The sequence below is a fragment of the Macaca thibetana genome, chromosome 1 (assembly GCF_024542745.1).
Source record: "Macaca thibetana thibetana isolate TM-01 chromosome 1, ASM2454274v1, whole genome shotgun sequence".
NCBI lineage: Eukaryota > Metazoa > Chordata > Mammalia > Primates > Cercopithecidae > Macaca > Macaca thibetana.
Genome location: NC_065578.1, coordinates 23,477,160 through 23,496,335, shown reverse-complemented (window position 1 = coordinate 23,496,335; position 19,176 = coordinate 23,477,160). Strand labels below are relative to the sequence as shown.

General features: G+C 49.6%; 1 protein-coding gene across 1 annotated transcript in view; it reads right to left on the bottom strand.

The window, feature by feature from the left end:
* NCMAP (non-compact myelin associated protein) overlaps nucleotides 1–18,360 on the bottom strand; it is a 50,915-nt gene extending 32,555 nt beyond the window's left edge. Inside the window, exon 1 of the mRNA XM_050793648.1 lies at nucleotides 18,308–18,360. The gene's annotated coding sequence lies outside the window, so the exon portion shown is untranslated. The remainder of the gene's footprint in view (nucleotides 1–18,307) is intronic.
* Nucleotides 18,361–19,176: the final 816 nt, after the last annotated feature.

The window sequence follows — 19,176 nt, the reverse complement described above, 5'->3', positions numbered from 1 at the left end:
CACTTTGGGAGGCCGAGGTGGGCAGATCACTTGAGGTCAGGAGTTCGAGACCAGCCTGGCCAACACGGTGAAACCCTGTCTCCACTAAAAATACAAAAATTAGCTGGGCACGGTGGCATGCACCTGCAATCCCAGCTACTCAGCAGCACCTGCAATCCCAGCTACTCAGCAGGCTGAGGCAGGAGAATCACTTCAACCCGGGAAACGGAGATTACAGTGAGCCAAGATTGTACCACTGCACTCTAGCCTAGGCAACAGAGCAAGACTCCGTCTCAAAAACAAACGAACAAACAAACAAGCAAACAAAAACCCTCTCAGTCCCAGGCTGAAGGCTTGAGCACCTGGGGGCCACTGTGTGAGCCCTAGAGTCCAAGGGCCGGGGGACCTAGAGTTCTGCTGTGTAACACAGGAGATGAGCGTATCCCAGCTCCAGGAGCTAGACTGACACATTCCCCCTTTTTTCTGTTTTTTGTCCTCTCTGGGTCCCCAGCAGAGTGCGTGGTGTCACCCACACTGAGAGCAGATCTTCCCTATCTAGTTCACTCAGACTCGCTCGTTCATCTCTTCTGGAAACACCATCGCAGACACGCCCCAAAATAATGCTTTACCAGGTTTCTAGGTTTCTTTTCTAATTTTAATTATATTTTTTGTGGAGATGGGGTTTTCCTATGTTGCCCAGGCTGATCTCGAACTCCTGGGCTCAAGAGAGCCTCCTACTTTGGCCTCCCAAAGTTCTGAGATTACAGGTGTGAGCCGCCAGGCCTGGCTGGTTTCTAGGTTTCTCAGTCCAGTCAAGTTTTTGTTTTCGTTTCTTTTTTGCAGGGGGGACAGAGTCTTGCTATGTCGCTCATGCTGGAGTGCAATGGTGCGATCTTCGCTCACTGCAACCTCTGCCTCCCAGGTTCAAGTGAGTCTCCTGCCTCAGCCTCCTGAGTAGCTAGGATTACAGGCACGCACTGCCATGCCTGGCTAATTTCTGTATTTTTAGTAAAGACGGGGTTTTGCCATTTTGGCCAGGTTGGTCTCAAACTCCTGACCTCGTGATCCACCACCTTGGCCTCTCAAAGTGCTGAGATTACAGGCGTGAGCCACTGCGCCCAGCCCCGGTCAAGTTGATACCTAAAATTAACCATCATAGACACTGACGCCTCGCCCTCTACAGAGCTGAGCTCAGGGGTCCGTGCTTGAGCCGAACCGCCTGGTTTCAATGTGATATGAGTCCTGTCCCTGAAGGCTGATGGGACCCGGGAGAACCTCAAGTGTGAAGGCTGGGAGGACCCAGGTCTGCCCCGTAGACAGGCGTGGAGGTGTGTGAGCAGGGCCTGGCTTTCCTAGACCTGGGGTGTAGGGCATGGACACTTACCACCCAGTCATGGTTGTTCCTTCTGGGCGCCTCTTCCATGCCCACCACTGGGCACAGGCTTCATGTTCACAGTCCCATTGGATCCTTATCAAACTCCATTCTGCTTCACACCCAGGGTCACTGAGGCTCTGAGAGACTGAGTAAATCGTCCAAAATCACAGAGCTACTGGGGCAGGATTGGGACCCAGTTTTCTGCTTCCCAAACCAGGGCCTGGCAGCACCCATCCTGCCCGCTCCTTGACGTGTCAGAGGAAAAGTGGAAGAGACTTTTAGGACGTGCGGAACGTGTGAGGCAAGTGTGAGCCGGGGGTTCAGGAAATGCAAACATCAGCAGGAAAGAGGTCTGGAGAAGGATGTGGTGGGTGTGCTGGTGTGCTGGTATGCTGAGCTCTCCAGGGGACCTGTGTACTCCTAGGGGGAGGGGGCTGAGCAGTGGGGAGGGGCAGTGAGTGTGTGGGCAAGTGTGTAAGCGAGTGTGCATCTGTGGGCTGGTGTGTCCAGAGCTGGCCTGGCAGGGGGAGCTTGGCCAGGCGGGGCTAGCAGCTTCTTCACTTCCTCACTGAGCTACCCAGAACCATATCTGTTACCCATGAACCATAGCAGGTGCCAGGCTCAGCCCCAACCTGCACCATTCAGTGACCACTGACTGCCTCGGGAAAGAGCAGGTCAGAGGCACAGGAAAGAAGGGGCTGATGGGGGTCGGAGCCTCAGACCTGACATTTACCTTGGACAGGAGAGTCCTTCTTGGGGATGCGGAGCCCATCTCCACCTCCAAGTCACATCCCAGTGGGGACCCCCTCAGTGTGATCCATCCACCCTACGGTGGAGAGGATAGAAAAGCCCTCTCACCTTAAAATCCATCAGCTGTACAGCCACCCCAGAGGACTTTCTAGAAACACATCTGACCATGCTCGCCACTGCCCCAACCTTGGGTGGCTACTCATCAGCTAAGGTGAATGAAGTCCCAGTCCTCAGCCAGGCTTTCACCACCTGGCAGCATCTAGATCTGTGCTGTCCAGTGTGGTGGCCCCTGGTCACACGTGGCTATTTGAGCCTCTCAAATGTGGCTGCTGTGAGTTACAATGTATTTTAAGCGCAAAATGCCCATGGGATTACAAGGATTTAGGACAAAATACAAGAATGTAAAACATCTCATTCATAATTTTTTTCTGCTGGGCCTGGTGGCTCACGCCTGTAATCCCAACAATTTGGGAGGCCGAGGCAGGCGGATCACTTAAGGTCAGGAATTTGTGACCAGCCTGGCCAATATGGTGAAACCTCGTGTCTACTAAAAATACAAAACTTAGCCAGGTGTGGTGGTGTGCACCTGTTACCCTAGCTACTCAGGAGGCTGAGGTAGGAGAATCGCTTGAACCTGGGAGGCAGAGGCAGTGAGCTGAGATCGTGCCACCACACTCCAGCCTGGGTGACAGAGCGAGACTCCATCTCAAAGAAAAAAAAAAAAATACACACACACACACACACACGTATATATGTATATATGTATTATATATAATGCGTATATATAATATGTATTATATATAATGTATATATAATGATTTTTTTCTGTTGATTAGATATGGAAATGTTCATATTTGGAATACACTGAGCTATATAAAATATCAAAATTTACCCTGTTTCTTTTTTCTTTCTTTTTAAGATGGAGTCTTGCTCTGTCACCCAGGCTGGAGAGCAATGCCGTGATCTCGGCTCACTGCAACCCCAGCCTCCTGGGTTCAAGTGATTCTCCTGCCTCAGCCTCCCAAGTAGCTGGGATTGTAGCCATCTACCACTATGCCTGGCTAATTTTTGTATTTTATTTTATTATTATTATTTTTGAGACGGAGTCTCGCTCTGTCGCCCAGACTGGAGTGCGGTGGCGCCATCTCGGCTCACTGCAGGCTCTGCCTCCTGGGTTCACGCCATTCTCCTGCCTCAGCCTCCTGAGAAGGTGGGACCACAGGCACCCGCCACCACACCTGGCTAATTTTTTGTATTTTTAGTAGAGACAAAGTTTCACTGTGTTAGCCAGGATGGTCTCGATCTCCTGACCCTGTGATCTGCCTGCCTCAGCCTCCGAAAGTGCTGGGCCACCGTGCCCGGCCCTCTTTTTACTTTTTTAATGTGGCTACCAGGACATTTACAATTACATATGTGGCTCACATTATATTGGACAACACCAAATCACACTCTGTCCTTCTCTCTTTGCTTTATACCCAAGGACGCTGAGAACTCCAAGAAAAGTCTCAGTGTCCCTGGGTGTGAAGCAGAATGGGATTTGATGAGGATCCAATAGGACTGTAACCATGAAGGCCATGCTCAGTGGTGGGCATAGCAGAGGCGCCCAGGAGCAATTATGACTGGGTGGTAAGTGTCCACCACCCATACCCTCCCCCTACCAACACCAATTCATTCATTTGTTCATACATTCATTCATTCAGGAAATATCCATTAATCATATATTAGGAGCTAGAGACTGTGGCACTGAGCAAGGATTGGGCACAGGGCACCTGGCATGTGCCTTCCCCCATGTGTGGTCTGCATCACCAGGAAGCAGATGCGACACTAACAAAGAGGTGCTGTGAGCTCAGAGGCTGAGGGTGCTGAGCAGGGGCCTGGGGGAGGGCAGGCCACCTGGAGCAGTGGAATTTGAGTGGCACCATGGGGTCATTAAACTCTTCGGCTGTGGGGTCAGACTGACCTGGATCTGAATCCTAGGACTATAATAATAGCTTGTATGTACTTAGTTCTAAGTGCTAAGCCCCCTGTTAAGTACTTTGTTTGTTTGTTTGTTTGTTTATGTATTTGGTTTTTGAGTGAGATCTTACTCTGTTGCCCAGGCTGGAGTGCAGTGGTGCAATCACGGCTCACTGCAGCCTTGACTTTCCCAGCTCAAGGGATCCTCTCATCTGCACCTCCCAAGCAGCTGGAACTACAGGTGCACGCCACTGCACTCGACTAATTTTTACTTTTTTCTTTTTGGTAGAGATGGGGTCTAACTTACTTTATGTTTATTTGAGTGTCTCTCCACCCTAAGCAAAAAGCGTATTGTTTGTGAAAATTTCTAGGTCGGGCATGATGACTCACGCCTGTAATCCCAGCAGTTTGGGCGGCCAAGGTGGGCAGACTGCTTGAGCTCAGGAGTTCGAGAGCAGCCTGGGCAACATAGGGAGACCCCGTCTCTACAAAAAAAAAAAAAAAAAAAAAATTAGCCAGGCGTGGTGGCTCACACCTGTGGTCCCATCTAGAGGTTGAGGTGGGAGATCACTTGAGCCCAGGAGTTCAAGGCTGCAGTGAGCCATGATTGTGCCACTGTACTCCAGCCTGGGTCACAGAGCAAGAAAAATTGTCTCAAAAAAAATTTTTTTAAGTGAGGAAACTGAGGCCCCAGGAGGTTGAGTAACTTGTCCAAGGTCACCAACTGAGGAAGGACGTGACCCCAAAGAATCTGACTTCAGAGTCTGCTCCACGTTTTGAAGGCTTGAAGAGGAGAATTTAATGAGCACTTACTATGTGCCAAGCACTTTTCTGAACACTTTATAAATAAGCTTTTATTCGTATAGTTTACATTTTTATTTGTATAACTCATTTCATTCCATGTCAGCCCTAGGAGGTGGGTACCGTTATTTCCATTTTACAGGTAGAGAAACTGAGGCCCAGAGAGACTAAGTATCCTGAGGTCACACAGCCAGTGAAAGCGGCAGAACTAGGTGGAACTTAGGCCAAATACGCCAGAGTTCATGCTTTTGGCCACTCCACTTTACTGCTGCCGCTCAATCAATGCACATTGTTATTATTATTATTTGACTGAGACTTTATGAGGTGGGAAGGGAAGAATGCCAGTCTAGCTGGGAAGAACAAGGGAAGTGAAGTCTGGGGAGGAGGGGGTGGGAACGGGCACATTAGGGAAGGAAAGTGTAGGATTTCGTGAGTGGGTGGAAGACCGAAGGTCACAGCAGAGTGAAGTCTAGTGCCCAGGGAGGGCCAGAGTGGAGCCTAGATTCAAGAAATATGTTGGGGCCGGGCATGGTATCTCATGCCTGTAATCCCAGCACTTTGGGAAGCCGAAGCAGGTGGATCACCTGAGGTCAGGAGTTTGAGATCGGCCTGGCCAACATGGTGAAACCCCGTCTCTACTAAAAATACAAAAATCAGCCGGGTATGGTGGCAGGTGCCTGTAATCCCAGCTACTCAGGAGGCTGAGGTGGGAGAATCACTTGAATCTAGAGGTTGCAGTGAGCCGAGATCACACCATTGGGCGACAGAGCAAGTCTTCAAAGAAACAAAACAAAACAAAAAACATATTGGGAATTAAAGCTGTGGAAGGACTTCCTCCACAGTAAGAAACTACCATGCTCTGGGCTCTCAAGAACCCCTATACTATGAGCTGGGTATGGTGACACATGCCGGTAGTCCTAGCTACTTAGAAGGCTTATTCAGAGCTACTTGGAAGGCTGAGGCAGGAGGATCTCTTGAGCCCAGGAGTTTGAGTCCAGCCTGGGCAATATATCAAGACCCCTGCCTCTAACAACAACAACAAAAAGGATCCCTATTACGGGATTAGTTTGTTGTGGATTCAGTTTGAGATGCTTGAAAATGAACCAGTAGTGGTCATAGCCAAACTGACCTGGCTCGGCTGGCTGGCCTTCAGAAAGTTACTTAACCTCTCTGTGCCTACATCTCCTTTTCTGTAAAGTGGAGGTAATAACAGGACCCTCTTCATGGGGTTGCTATTTAATACTACTACCACTAATAATAAATATAAAGTCTCTGGCAGTGTTCGGCACAAAGCAGCCCTTTAATACATTTCCTTTCTCTCCCCTCCTCCACCTCTAAGATCTCCCCAAACCCCCAGCCACACAAGAATCGAGGTTAAAATCAGCAATGGATCTAGCACCACCGAGGTTCCCGAGGTCAGTAAGGCGAGGGAGGAAGAAGAGAGGGCAATGTCAAGCCATCCAGTTTCCAAATGTATCTAAGACAGAAAAAGGAATAACTAGAACTTGTTTCCCTCTCCTTCCTGCTGTGTCAACTCCGAGTTACATAACTGAGCTTCTCTGTGAGGTGCCTCATAGGGGCCTCCAGGAGGCAGGGTTGGCAGTGACATAAATATTTCTGTGCTCTCTGCCCCCGGGCTCAGGTTCTGAGCAAATACCACAGCCTGAGAGGGAGGCCGTGACAAGGAGGAAGCTCTGGGCTGTGAGTTGCCCCGTGTTCCAGGCCCAGCCCTGCCTGGAAGGATGTGAACGGGTCACAGGCGGGTGCCTAATTAGGTGACGAGCGGTCACGGGAGTGTGACCTGGAAGGAGAGATTCCAGTACGGCCAGGGCGTCACAGAACCCTTGGTCGATTCTCTCCATGGATAGAATCAAGCCCACTCTCCTGCCCCACCTGGTATTCAATGCCCTTTACAATCCATTCCCCGTCACCTCTCTCCTGCCTCCTCTCCCATCCCATCTGGGCACCCACGTACTCCACACCGCGGCTCCTTGAGACTATTGAGTTTTCCCCAAGATTTGTCCCCTCTCTGGGAATGTCCTCCACTTCTTGCCTCCTCCATGAGCTAGAAAGGGGGTGGAGGAGACAGAGATAAGAGCTTTAGAATTAAACTGGGGATTGAACTCCGGCTTAGTCGTGTCCCCTTGGGCTCACGACTTAGCCTCCACGCCTGTTTCCTCAACCGTAAAGGAGGCTTTGTGACTCCTCTCTAGTTTTCTTGTGACACTCAAAGGAGATGATAATTGTTAATATTAAGTGTCAATCACTTAGCCTTACTGTATCGACCAGGCCTGTGTAAGGGTTTGGTATGCCTAAGTCGCTTTAGCAGTGCACGTTAACCCCCTAGCAGAATGCCTGGGCCTAGTGGGTGCTGATAATCTCAGCTCCTTTTTCTCCAAGACCTGCCCAAAGCCTCTCCTCCTATCTCAAGGAGGTCAGGCTCCTCTGAGACTCTTCACAGCATCTCATAGGTACCTTAGTGATAGCACTTACCACATGAAAGTGTTGTTTTCGGTAGGGAGGTCCAGCTTCCTTTCTATTCTAGGTGCTCCCTGGGGGACAGACCTGCCTTAGTCATAGCCATCCTGCCAGCACCCAGCACAAGGCCTGCCATTTAGAAGGCACTTGAATGAATAAACGCGTGAATGCGTGCGTGCATATAGGCTGCATGGAAGAGATGGGCTTAGGCAGGTACCTGAGGATGGGTTGGTTCCGAACATACGCTTGACTCTCTGGGGTCCGGCTCCCTGAGCTCAGGGCCTGGGCCCTCTCAGCTCCATGCAGACTCAAGGGGCAAGTCACAGCCTCCTTTGTACTTTTACATTGGATATTGGGTATTTTTATAGCAAAAAAAAAAAAAACAGGATATTTGTCCCGGCAAAGAGTTTTTGGGCCACGAGTCATCCAAGAGGGAATCTAGAAGCTATGGACTGGAGTTTCCAGGATTCAGGTTTATGAATCATAGACTCACCTCCACAGTGCCTGGTCTGGCATTGTACCTAGCATACAATAATTGTCTAATAAATGCTTAGTGGATTTGAGGCGGTGTGCTTTTTATGCCATGGTGGCGCTGGGATATGTAACTGTGAAGGAATAGAAGCCTCCAGCCTCTTCCCTGGGGAGCCACCTGTTGAAGGAACTAGAATTACAGACCTTTGCTTTCTGCACGGTTTCTACATTGTTCCAATAGCAATGATCATTTCCAACTTGCTGCAGAATAAAGTTCTAATGATCTGTTGTGGGAATCAAGGTCTTCCATGAACTTGCCTCAGTCTTACTGCACCAGCCCCTGTCTCCTCCTCCCTTCCCCCCGCCAGGCAGAAAGAGCAATTTCCTGTCTCCAAAACTCACCAGTGCTTCCCAGCTATGCAAATTGCAGTTTCCAAAGACAACCTCATAATATCTCCCATTCCATATTCTCTCCTGTAGTGTGAACCGGCCACGGCCCACATCAAGAGGCAGAGTCCATTTCTCCACTCCCTTGAGTCTGGGTGGGCCCTGTGACTGCTTAGACCACTAGAATATGTCAGAAATGGCCCAGGCGCATGGCTCATACCTGTCATCCCAGCATTTGGGGAGGCTGAAGTGGGAGGACCACTTGAGCCCAGGAGTTAGAGACCAGCCTGGGAGCATTAGTTTGTTTTCTTACTGCTGTAAAGAACTGCCCAAGACTGGGTAATTTATAAAGGAAAGAGGTTTAACTGCCTCGAAGTCCGGCACGGCTGTGGAGGCCTCAGGAAACTTACAATCGTGGAGGAAGGAGAAGGGGAAGCAAGGTAACTTCTTCACAAGGCGGCAGGTAGGAGAAGTGCCAAGTGAAAGGGGAAGAGCCCCTTATAGAACCATCAGATCTCATGAGAACTCACTCACTATCATGAGAACAGCATGCAGGAAACCACCACAGTGATTCAATTACCTCCATCTGGTCTCTCCCTTGACAAGTGGGTATTAAGGGGATTACAATTCAAGATGAAATTTGGGTGGGGACATAAAGCCTAACCATATCACTGGGCAAGGGTGAGACCCTGTCTCTACAAACACACACACACACACACACACACACACATACACACAAATTAGCCAGGTGTGGTGGTGCGCACCTGTAGTCTCACCTACTCGAGAGGCTGGTGAAATTAAGAATATGAAAGACCAGGAAGAAGAGCAGGGAGAAATAACAGATGCCATACAAAGCAAGAAAAATCAGGTTGGCGTTATACTTCTCAACAGCAATACCCGATAAAGGAAGTCAAAGAAGTGAGGTGGGTGGATTGATTGAACCAGGAGGTGGAGGCTGCAGTGAGCCATGATCACGCCACTGCACTCCAGCCTGGGTGACAGAGTGAGACTCTATCTCAAAACACACACACACACACACACACACACACACACACACACACACACACAATCTTCTATCGCTTCTAAAAATGGAAAACCAGTGTCACTTGCCATTAATAGAAGGTAACAATGACATAAATTAGATGAAATAGATCAATGTCATTAAATTTTAGCTAGACAGTGTCACCTCCCAAACTGTCCAAGCCCAGGATTCACTCTCTCCTTGTTGAAAAGATGAACAAGTGTTGCCGTGACATTGGTACCCAGACTCTGGGTTCCAATATCTGGGCAGTTACAGTGTATCAGCTTCCAGGTCACTGGATCCAGGATGTATGTGTCCTTGAATTCAACAGTTCCCTGTCAAGTTCAGTTTCAATCTCCAGGGCAGCCTTGAGATTCTTCCACTTTCCTAGCTATGGCAGATGCTGTAGCTCCCCAGTCTGGCCAGTTCTGCAGTATTTTGGGAGCCTCTAGCCTTTCCTATATTTAAAAACAAAAACAAAACCAAAAAACCAAAAAATGAGGTGTATAAAATCCCCTCCTGCCTAAAATGCCAAGTATTGCACTGAAGCCTGACTTCCCACAGCTCTTGCAGGATCTCCTGAACATTTCTTTTATTATTTATTTCCTGCAAGAGTATTTTCAATGTGGGTCTTTGTGCATTCCACCTTCTGAGGCTTTATTTGCCTAAGAATATTTTTATTGTGACCTCATGTTTGAATGACAAATTGGCTGGCTTTAAAATTCTGGATTGAAAGAGTTCTTTTTTAAAAATTACTAGTGACATCACTTCTTTGACTTTCTTTATCGGGTATTGCTGTTGAGAAGTATAATGCCAATCCAATTCTTGTTCCTTTGTACGCCATCTGTTATTTCTCCCTGCTCTTCTTCCTGGTCTTTCATATTCTTAATCTCTCCATGATACCTATGTGCGAATTTTTCCTTATTCTTTTCTACTGTTGGTTACTCTATGAGCCCTTTCAATCTGCACTCATTAAAAAAAATTTTGGAACATTTAAATCTCCATTATTTCTTCAATTATTTATTTCCTCATCTCCACTTTTATTTTTCTTTCCTTTTGGGAATCGTACGTCTACTCTCCATCTCTCTCAGCATTTTTTTTTGAGACAATCTCACTGTGTTGCCCAGGCTGGAGTGCAGTGGCGTGATTTCAGGTCACTGCAACCTCCAATCTCCCGGGTTCAAGTGATCCTCCTCTTGCCTCAGCCTCCCGAGTAGCTGGGATTACAGGCATCCACCACCACACTCAGCTAATTTTTGTATTTTTAGTAGTGATGGGGTTTTACCATGTTGGCCAGGCTGGTCTCAAACTCCTGACCTCAAATGATCTACCTGCCTCGGCCTCCCAAAATGCTGGGATTACAGGCGTGAGCCACTGCGCCTGGCCTCTCTCAGCTTTTCTTTTCTATGTGTTGTCTCTGTTTCTTTCCCTGTTGCTTCTGGGGATAATTCTCAATCTGATCATCCTATCTACTCGCAAATTCTTCAATTGTATCCATCCTGATATTCAGGCCATCTATTATGTCTTTTATTTTTTAAATCTTAAATTTTTCATAGCTAATGTTTTGGCTTGGTTCTCTCTTATGACTTCTTTTTTTCCTCTTCATTGCAGCAGTTTTTTAATGAAAGCTGTATGTAAGATTACTTTATTCCTACATCTTCCCAATTGCATTTTCCTTGTATTTGGGCTTTTCTATTCCTACTTGGTGAGATTTAGCTTTCTGCTCAAGGATCTCAGTCTTCGCTCAGGGTTAAGCGCCCTGCTGGGGCGAATGGCCAGCCTTCTCCCCCTGCACATGTCCAATGCAGATAACATATTTCTTCCCATAAACTTGGACCACTTTGCTAATTTGCTGACCTCTGTAGGGTGCTTGTGCAAACTGAGCTTCTTCATGCTTTCAGATGGGCATGGACCGAACATTATACTTCTGTCTCAGCTCTTTGGAAAGAGGAGAAGACATAATCTTCCCGTAAATATGGGAAGCTGCATTACAATACCGCTTATGGTTGTTGTGAGAGTCACAAAGATTTCTTGACTTTCAGAAGTCCCTTAATTTCTGTTTTTGTTTGTTTGTTTTTGTTTTTGAGAAGAAGTTTCTTTGTTGTTGCCTAGGCTGGAGTACAATGACGTGATCTGGGCTCACCACAACCTCCGCCTCCTGGGTTCCAGTGATTCTCCTGCCTCAGCCTCCCGAAGTAGATGGGATTACCGGTATGCATCACCATGCCCGGCTAATTTTGTATTTTTAGTAGAGACGGGGTTTCCCCATGTTGGTCAGGCTGGTCTTGAACTCCTGACCTCAGGTGATCTGCCCACCTCAGCCTCCCAAATTGCTGGGACTACAGGCCACCATGCCCGGCCCAGTCACTGAATTTCATTTTGGCCACTGTTGCTTTCTCAGTGATAGCTGAGAAAGGGAAGTGCCTGTGACTTCTTGTTCTTACATTATTTCATGAATTTCTTCCTTTATCTCCTTAAGTATAATCATGCTTTACTTTAAAATCTTGATCCATCTGCTTCAATAATTCTGCTCTGAATGGCATATGTGGTTTGATTTATCTTTTTTTTTTTTTTTTTTTTTTTTTTGAGACGGAGTCTGGCTCTGTCGTCCAGGCTGGAGTGCAGTGGCCGGATCTCAGCTCACTGCAAGCTCTGCCTCCCAGGTTTATGCCATTCTCCTGCCTCAGCCTCCCGAGTAGCTGGGACTACAGGCGCCCGCCACCTCGCCCGGCTAGTTTTTGTATTTTTTAGTAGAGACAGGGTTTCACCGTGTTAGCCAGGATGGTCTCGATCTCCTGACCTCGTGATTCGCCCATCTCGGCCTCCCAAAGTGCTGGGATTACAGGCTTGAGCCACTGCGCCCGGCCGATTTATCTTTCTTTTGTAGTAGCTGCACTTCTCAAGTGTCTAATTATTCCAGCAGGTGAGTTCATGTCCCCCCAGGGATGCCAGCTCTCTGTCTGGTAATGTGCCCTGGAGAAAGGGCATAAGGAGGGGGAAGGGATGAGCCCCAGGGCAGGAAGCCATGCAAGCATCCTTGGCTTTTCTGCCTGGCACTCTGCCAGCTTCACCTTTAAGTTCCCAGAGAAAAGCAGGCTCAGTAGGAGGTAGACTCTGCTTGGGAGATTCTCCCAGCTGGGGGTGAGGATGGGACTTTAGGGGTATTAGTGGGGAAGTCAACGCCTGATCCCCTGCTTCTTTTTATAATTCCTCACTCCAGCAGGGCTGTAGCTGCCAATATGTGCACCAAAGTGACAGGCAGTGATTGTTTCAAGACAAAGAGCAGGGGAGCCGAAGCAGGTGAGCTTCTCTGAAGGACAGAGCAGTGGGTGGAAAGGGCAAGAGTTCAGGCTCTGGGGTCTGTCAAGCATTCGTTCATTCCACATTGAAAGCTGGTATGTGGCGGGCATTGTGTTGGGTGATAGGGAGACAGTGGGGAACCGGGCACAGTCCTCACCCTCAGGGAGGTTACAGTCTGACAACAAACTAACAGACGTGGATCCATGTTGGCACTGCCAGCTGGGCAACTCGCTTAGTCTTTCCAAGCCTCAGTTTCTTCATCTGCAAGATGGAGATGATAATAGCACTAATGTATAGGGTTCCTAAGGCTTATCAGGAGACAAGGCTGCAAAGTGATTCGTAGAATGCCTGGCACTTGAAGGCTCTCAAAAATGTTAATTATTGTTGTCATTATTGTGACTAATGATGCTGTTACTGGGAATGAGGAACTTGGAGCTGTTTAGAAAAAAGATAAATGAATTGCTTTTCATCCTCTGGGCAAACCAGTTACCCTTAGGAGACAGAACATTCAGAATTTCAAAGAAAGAGGATTGAGTGGGCGTGGCTCTTAAAAAGTTGAGGTAAAAAGCAGCAAGGCAAAGAAACAAAACAAGTTTCATTTTCTAGCAAGAACTATTAATATCATTAAAGGTTTTCAGATTTTGGATAACTGATCTCCTTCTCCAGTTCTTCGTCCCTCCCCTCCTCCTTTTTTTTTTGAGATAAAGTCTCGCTCTTGTCCCCAGGCTGGAGTGCAGTGGTGTGATCTCGGCTCACTGCAACCTCCGCCTCCCAGATTCAAGCAATTCTCCTCCCTCAGCATCCCTAGTAGGGGTATTACAGGTGTGTACCCATCACACCTGGCTAATTTTTTAATTTTAAGTAGAGACAGGGTTTCACCATACTGGCCAGGCTGGTCTCGAACTCCTGACCTCAGGTGATCCGCCCTCCTCGGCCTCCCAAAGTGCTGGGATTATAGGCGTGAGTCATTGCACCGGGATGATTTTAAATATTTCTTATGGGGCATGGGGCCCATGAAGGCAAAATTGCCCCAGGCTCAGGGAAGTCAGAATGCATCCCCAAGGACACCATGGAACAATAATACTCATCTCTGGGGGTGTTAAAGGGCCAGGGCTTGTATAGCACTCAGCACTGTGTGGGCACCTAAGAAGCTCTCGGCAAGCAAGTTAACCATTTGTTTCCTCTATGAACTACAAGTTGAAACCTTAGGAAACCTCCAGGTGGGTCATGGGATTGGGCACAGCAGTGAGGGGAAGTCGCACAATTGCTTTTTTTTTTTTTTTTTTTTTTCTATGAGATAGGGTCTTGCTCTGTTTCCCAGGCTGGAGTGCAGTGGTGCCATCACGGCTCACGACAGCCTCAACCTCCTGGGCTTGATTCTCCCACCTCGGCCTCCTGAATAGCTGGGACCACAGGCGCACAACACCACGCTTGCTAAAGTTTTTGTTATTTGTAGAGACAGGGTCTCCCTATGTTGGCCAGACTGGTCTCAAACTCCCGGGCTCAAGTGATCCTCCTGCCTTGGCATGAGCCACCACCCCAGGCCCACATTTGTTTTTTATTACGTGACAGACTAAGGAAATACCCCAGTTGGAGGAACAGATGAAAACTTCAAAGCAAGGCCACTGTGTTTTGGGGTGTGCAAGAAACCAGACAGGCAGCAAAAAGAGCTCTTTCTGAATTCCCAGTGCAGGTGTTAGCAAGCACTGAAGAGGTAGGTCGAGTCAATGAACAAATGAATGAACCAATAATGAGGGAATTGTGGGAGGAATTTTTAAATCCTGAGGTTGTTTGCCCCAAAAGGTAGCTCCCCAGACACAAGTTTCTTCGGAGGCAAAGGGAAACTTTTTTTTTTTTTTGAGGTGGAGTCTGGCTCTGTCTCCCAGGCTGGAGTGCAGTGGCGCGATCTCAGCTCACTGCAAGCTCCACCTCCCGGGTTCACGCCATTCTCCTGCCTCAGCCTCCGGAGTAGCTGGGACTACAGGTGCCCGCCACCACGCCTAGCTAATTTTTCGTGTTTTTAGTAGAGACGGGGTTTCACCATGTTAGCCAGGATGGTCTTGATCTCCTGACTTCATGCGTGATCCGCCTGCTTCAGCCTCCCAAAGTGCTGGGATTACAGACGTGAGCCACCGTGCCTGGCCACAAATTCTTAATAGGTGATTGCAGAGGGTACTATCGTCTCTGGTTAAATTAGGAAACTGAGGCTCAGAGAGGTAATGTGGCTTGAGGCAGAGTACAGGGCTTAACACCCTGCTCATCTCTGCCTCCTCGGGGCTGTTACTTGGAGCAAAGCCCTCCAAGCCCAGAGGCCCCAAGCAGGTACCGGCCCCACAAGGGCCCCCATAGTTCAGGTGTGTCCAGCCCAAGCAGGAGGCCCCTCGGAGAAGGCCTGAGCCCAGCTAGAGAACAGGCTTCTCTGTCTTAGAGGTTGGCACGCCCTCTGTTCCTTCCTTAGACTAAACTGCAGCCACTACCTTGGGGAATTTCAAACCACATGAGAAGGTCCCACCATCCAGCTCCAGCTCTGGTTCCACCCCCTCAGCTTCACCTACACCCCTACCCTGCTCAGGAATCTACCGAGACTCACTGCTGGCTCTTTTCTTGACTCAGTCCCCTTCCTTCTTCCTGCCTCCTCCTGCCCACCTAGGATCTGTACTTCTGATTAGTAATTCATTTCAGTGTAAACAGCAAGACATCCATCCTTCTAGGTCCCAAAGAAAAGAGCAGGACTCCAGGGGCCGAAGTGCCAACGACTGCCTCAGGAGACTGGATGGATGGTGATGGGGAAACCGATAGGGGAACGAGAACGAGGCTTGGAGGTTGTCCGGGAGAAACAAACCAGCTGCTGCTTCCGGGCTGACTTCAGAGGCCCTTGGACAGCAGCATGCAAAGTGGACATCTTACCGCAGGCACTACCGGCCAGCAACGGGTTTAGCCCAAGTTACAGAAGTTCTGTTTTGGATATTTCTCTTCAATATCAAATATATATCTTTTTAAAAGTCAGGAGAATAGATGTAATTTTGGGTCTTTCTTTTCATCATACATGAGGGTTTTTTTTTTTTTTTTTTAAGAAATTAAAAGAGTTTATTGGGCAACTTAAAATCCACTTTACCTTTCTTTTTCTTTTCTTTTTAACCTTTCATCCCAATTTATTGGAAGACTGTAAAATAAAGGGAAGTGTTGCTACATTTACAATTCCCAGAGAACTGCACTGCTTACTGAGTGTGGAAAGCAGTTGGAGTTAGGAGAAATGGCCTTCCCAGCTCTATATGACTCTGAACATCATAACCAGATTCCGGTTTGCAAACCCTGAGAGTGACAGTGTGCTCTGCTCCCTGTAGAGACCCTGTCACCTCTAACACACCATGACCCTGTGTCCCAGGAGCAACAGGATGGGAGGGGGTTCAGCTTGGACGTCACTTTCTCCTCTGGGAGCCCCGGGAACAGCGACATAGTGTGAGGCCTCCCCCTCAGCTGTCAATGTCTAGCACTAGATCCTTTTCTGAGAAGAGGCATTGGTGATGGTGGGAGAGAGAGTGGAGGTGCCAAATGTGAGACAGGGGGTAGGGACAGTGGGGGGACCACACAATGAAACAAGAAGCTCATGGTCAGTTAGTCAGAATCTCTTCTCTCAAAGCCAAAAGCCCTGTCCCTCAGCCTGGGTGAATGCATTCCACATGGATTCCTTGAGCCCCTCCTGTGAGCCAGACGCCATGCTAGGTGGGGAAACAGTGAGAAGCAAGGCAGGCTTGCCTCCCTGCTTTTCTAGAGCTTAGGGCAAAACACAGATATTAAACAAGGGTTGTTGGCAATTATGGAAAGTGTTACAAGGAGAAGCTTCGAACTTGGCCCTTTTAGGGGGTCCAACGCCTCCTGACTGTTGATGTACTCCTCCAGTCTCCACCTCCACTTTAGACCTTTGCTTCTCACATATTCGTGGTCAACCCAGGGAGATGGAAACCCACTGCAGCTGCCTGCCAGGATGTCACAAAACTAAAACTAGCTTTGCTTAGAGTGGCTCTACCTCAAGGACACAGCTCCTTCCTGGCTCCAGGCAGGAATGACCACAGTCCACATGGTGCTATGGAGCCCAGGAACTGGCCCAGGGGATAAGCTGTTGATAGGAAACCACTACACCAGATTCCCACAGAGCCCAGCCAGTTCCTCAAGCCCAGCTCACCGCACATGCCGTGGCTGGCTGGCTTGGCACTATGCTGCCTCCCCACAGCTCACCTCGGCCCCAGCCAGCAAAGAGCCCAGCAGGGACAAGGTGAAGAATGCCCCATGCCATGAAGGGATCATGGGAAGCCCCTTCGCTTTTCCTCCTCCCCTCCCACCAGGCATTCATGGTCCTTTGGTGTCTCTTGACTGCCTTTCTTTCCCATCTCCCCACTTAGAGAACATGAGTAAAGGTATTGGTCTACTTAGAGTTCCTGCTCCATCATCCACTCCCATGGGCTACTAGGACTCAGGATTCCAGTGCCCTTCTCTACCCCGGTGCTCCGGCTGTGCCTGTCACTTTCTACTACCACCACCAACACACGCACGTGCACACACACACACACTTACACACATGCACACATACACACATGCACCATAGGAGGGGGTGTCTATAATCTGTTGCTCTGGGCTTATGCTTATAACTGTTCCATCCACCTGGACCATTGTCTCTGGCATCCATACCCACCTCTTAGAACCAGCCACCTGTAAATTCACTATTTGTGTCAAGCATTGTATTTCATACTCATTCATTCATTCATTGGACAAATATGTATTGAGACCTACTGCGTGCTGGACACTGTGTTGGTGCTGGGGATACAAGGGTGAACCAAATAGGAATCATCCCTGCCCCCAAGCAGCTGCTAGCAGACATTAATAGCTCGTGTTTATTGAGTGCCTACTATATACCGACCCTGTATTAAGCACTTTCCGAATTATCTGATTTAATCTGTCAGAGAAATTGTTTCATTTAAGGAGCACATCAAACTGAACCATAGAGAAAAGTGTGGACTTGCCCGAGACTGTTGGACGGCCTTGGCTGAGGGGTAAAGCAGGGACTCCAAAGTGCTGCCCTAACCACTACCTTTCCTTTCCCTGCCCCACTCAGATGCCACCTCCTCCAAGGAGGCTTCCGGAATCTTCTCCCAGACTCAAGGGCTGCCTTGGTCTCTCTAATCCAGCCTTCAGATTTGACACATCCATCTCCTCCTCCCACAAGGATACCCAGAGAACTAGAGCCGTCTCTGCATCATTCCTCAGGAGCGCAGTTGGATGAGCGACCCCCGAGCCCCTCCAAACGTGCGGCGGATCGGAACTAGAGCCCTGGGCTCCTTCTCTGCCATGGGTTTTCATCTCGCTGAATCGCAGATCTTCCGGAGGGGCCTCTGCATAGGGCCGACCCATCAAGGCGCCCATTTAACAGATGAGGCGGACAAGGCCCCAAGTGGGTAAAAGCTCCTTGCATCTCCAGGCCGGGTCAAGGTCGACCCCCTTTCCTTCCAGCGAGCCTTGGTCCCTCCGCCAGACGCTTGGGTGAGGAGGGGACAAGGAAACCCACTGGCGACGGTCAGCCTCCCTCCCACCACCCCGGACCAACGCCCTCTCGTGCAGATCCCAGGCACTTCCTCCAACAGAGGTGGGGGCGAGACTGGGGACCCCTCGTCCCCTCCCCCAGGCCCTCCTTCGCCCAGCGCGGTCTGCAGGTGGACAGGAAGCCACCGCACCTAGGCCTGGCCGCTCCTCGCTCCTCGCAGCCCTGGGCGCCCCGGCGACCAGACTCCTCCTACCTGCTCTGTCGAGCCCCGCTCGGCCTCCCGCCAGCGCCGCCGCTCTCCCAGCCTGGGTCCCCGCCGCCGCAGGCGCTGCCACCCTGGGGATCCCGCCCCCACCCGGGGCGTCCCGCCCCCGGCCCCGCCCCGTGCAGGTGATCCCGGGGAGCCCGGGGGCCGCGCCGGGGGTGCCAGGGTCCAGCACACTGGAGTGGCGGCGCCTCCCCGTGGTGTCCCCGCGCCTGGGTCCTTTTTGGGACTGGTTCTGGCACTCACGGGCACTCAGTCCAGTAGAGAAATCCAGCAGGAGGCTTCCAGGTCGGACTCCTCCGAGGAGTAAGGAGAGGGAAGGGGCCTCACAAACACACCCAGGTGAGCTCTAGGCACTTTGAGTAGGGTGTTTAAAGGAGCACGGAGCTAATCTGATTGAAGGCTGTGGGGGGCAGGTGGGGATTCAGACAGCCACAGAACGTTAGACCGGGAGGAAACAGGTTTGGCAGCGGCAAGTGTCAAGAACTCGGCCGCTGTAGGATCAAAGGCTCCTTCCTCCCCAGGCTGTTGGGCTTCCAGCTGTATCCCAGGAGCCCAGGGCGACATCCCTGGCAGGCAGCAGGCTCTCAATCAATATTTATAGAAAGCGGGAAGAGACCTCGGAGAGGGACCTCTTCTTTCAGAAACAGGGAAGCTGAGGCCCAGGAAGCAGAGGTGAGCACAAAGTCTTATAGCAGGTTAGTGACAGAATCAGGAGTAGAGGCTGGTTTCCCGGTTCTGTTTTCAAATGATTTCCAGGAAGTGATTGGATCTGGGCCGACTGGCTTGCCGCTCAGTGCCTGTGAGATGCTTTCAAACTCTCCTCAGCTAAGAACTAAGATTTTTATAGGAAAAAA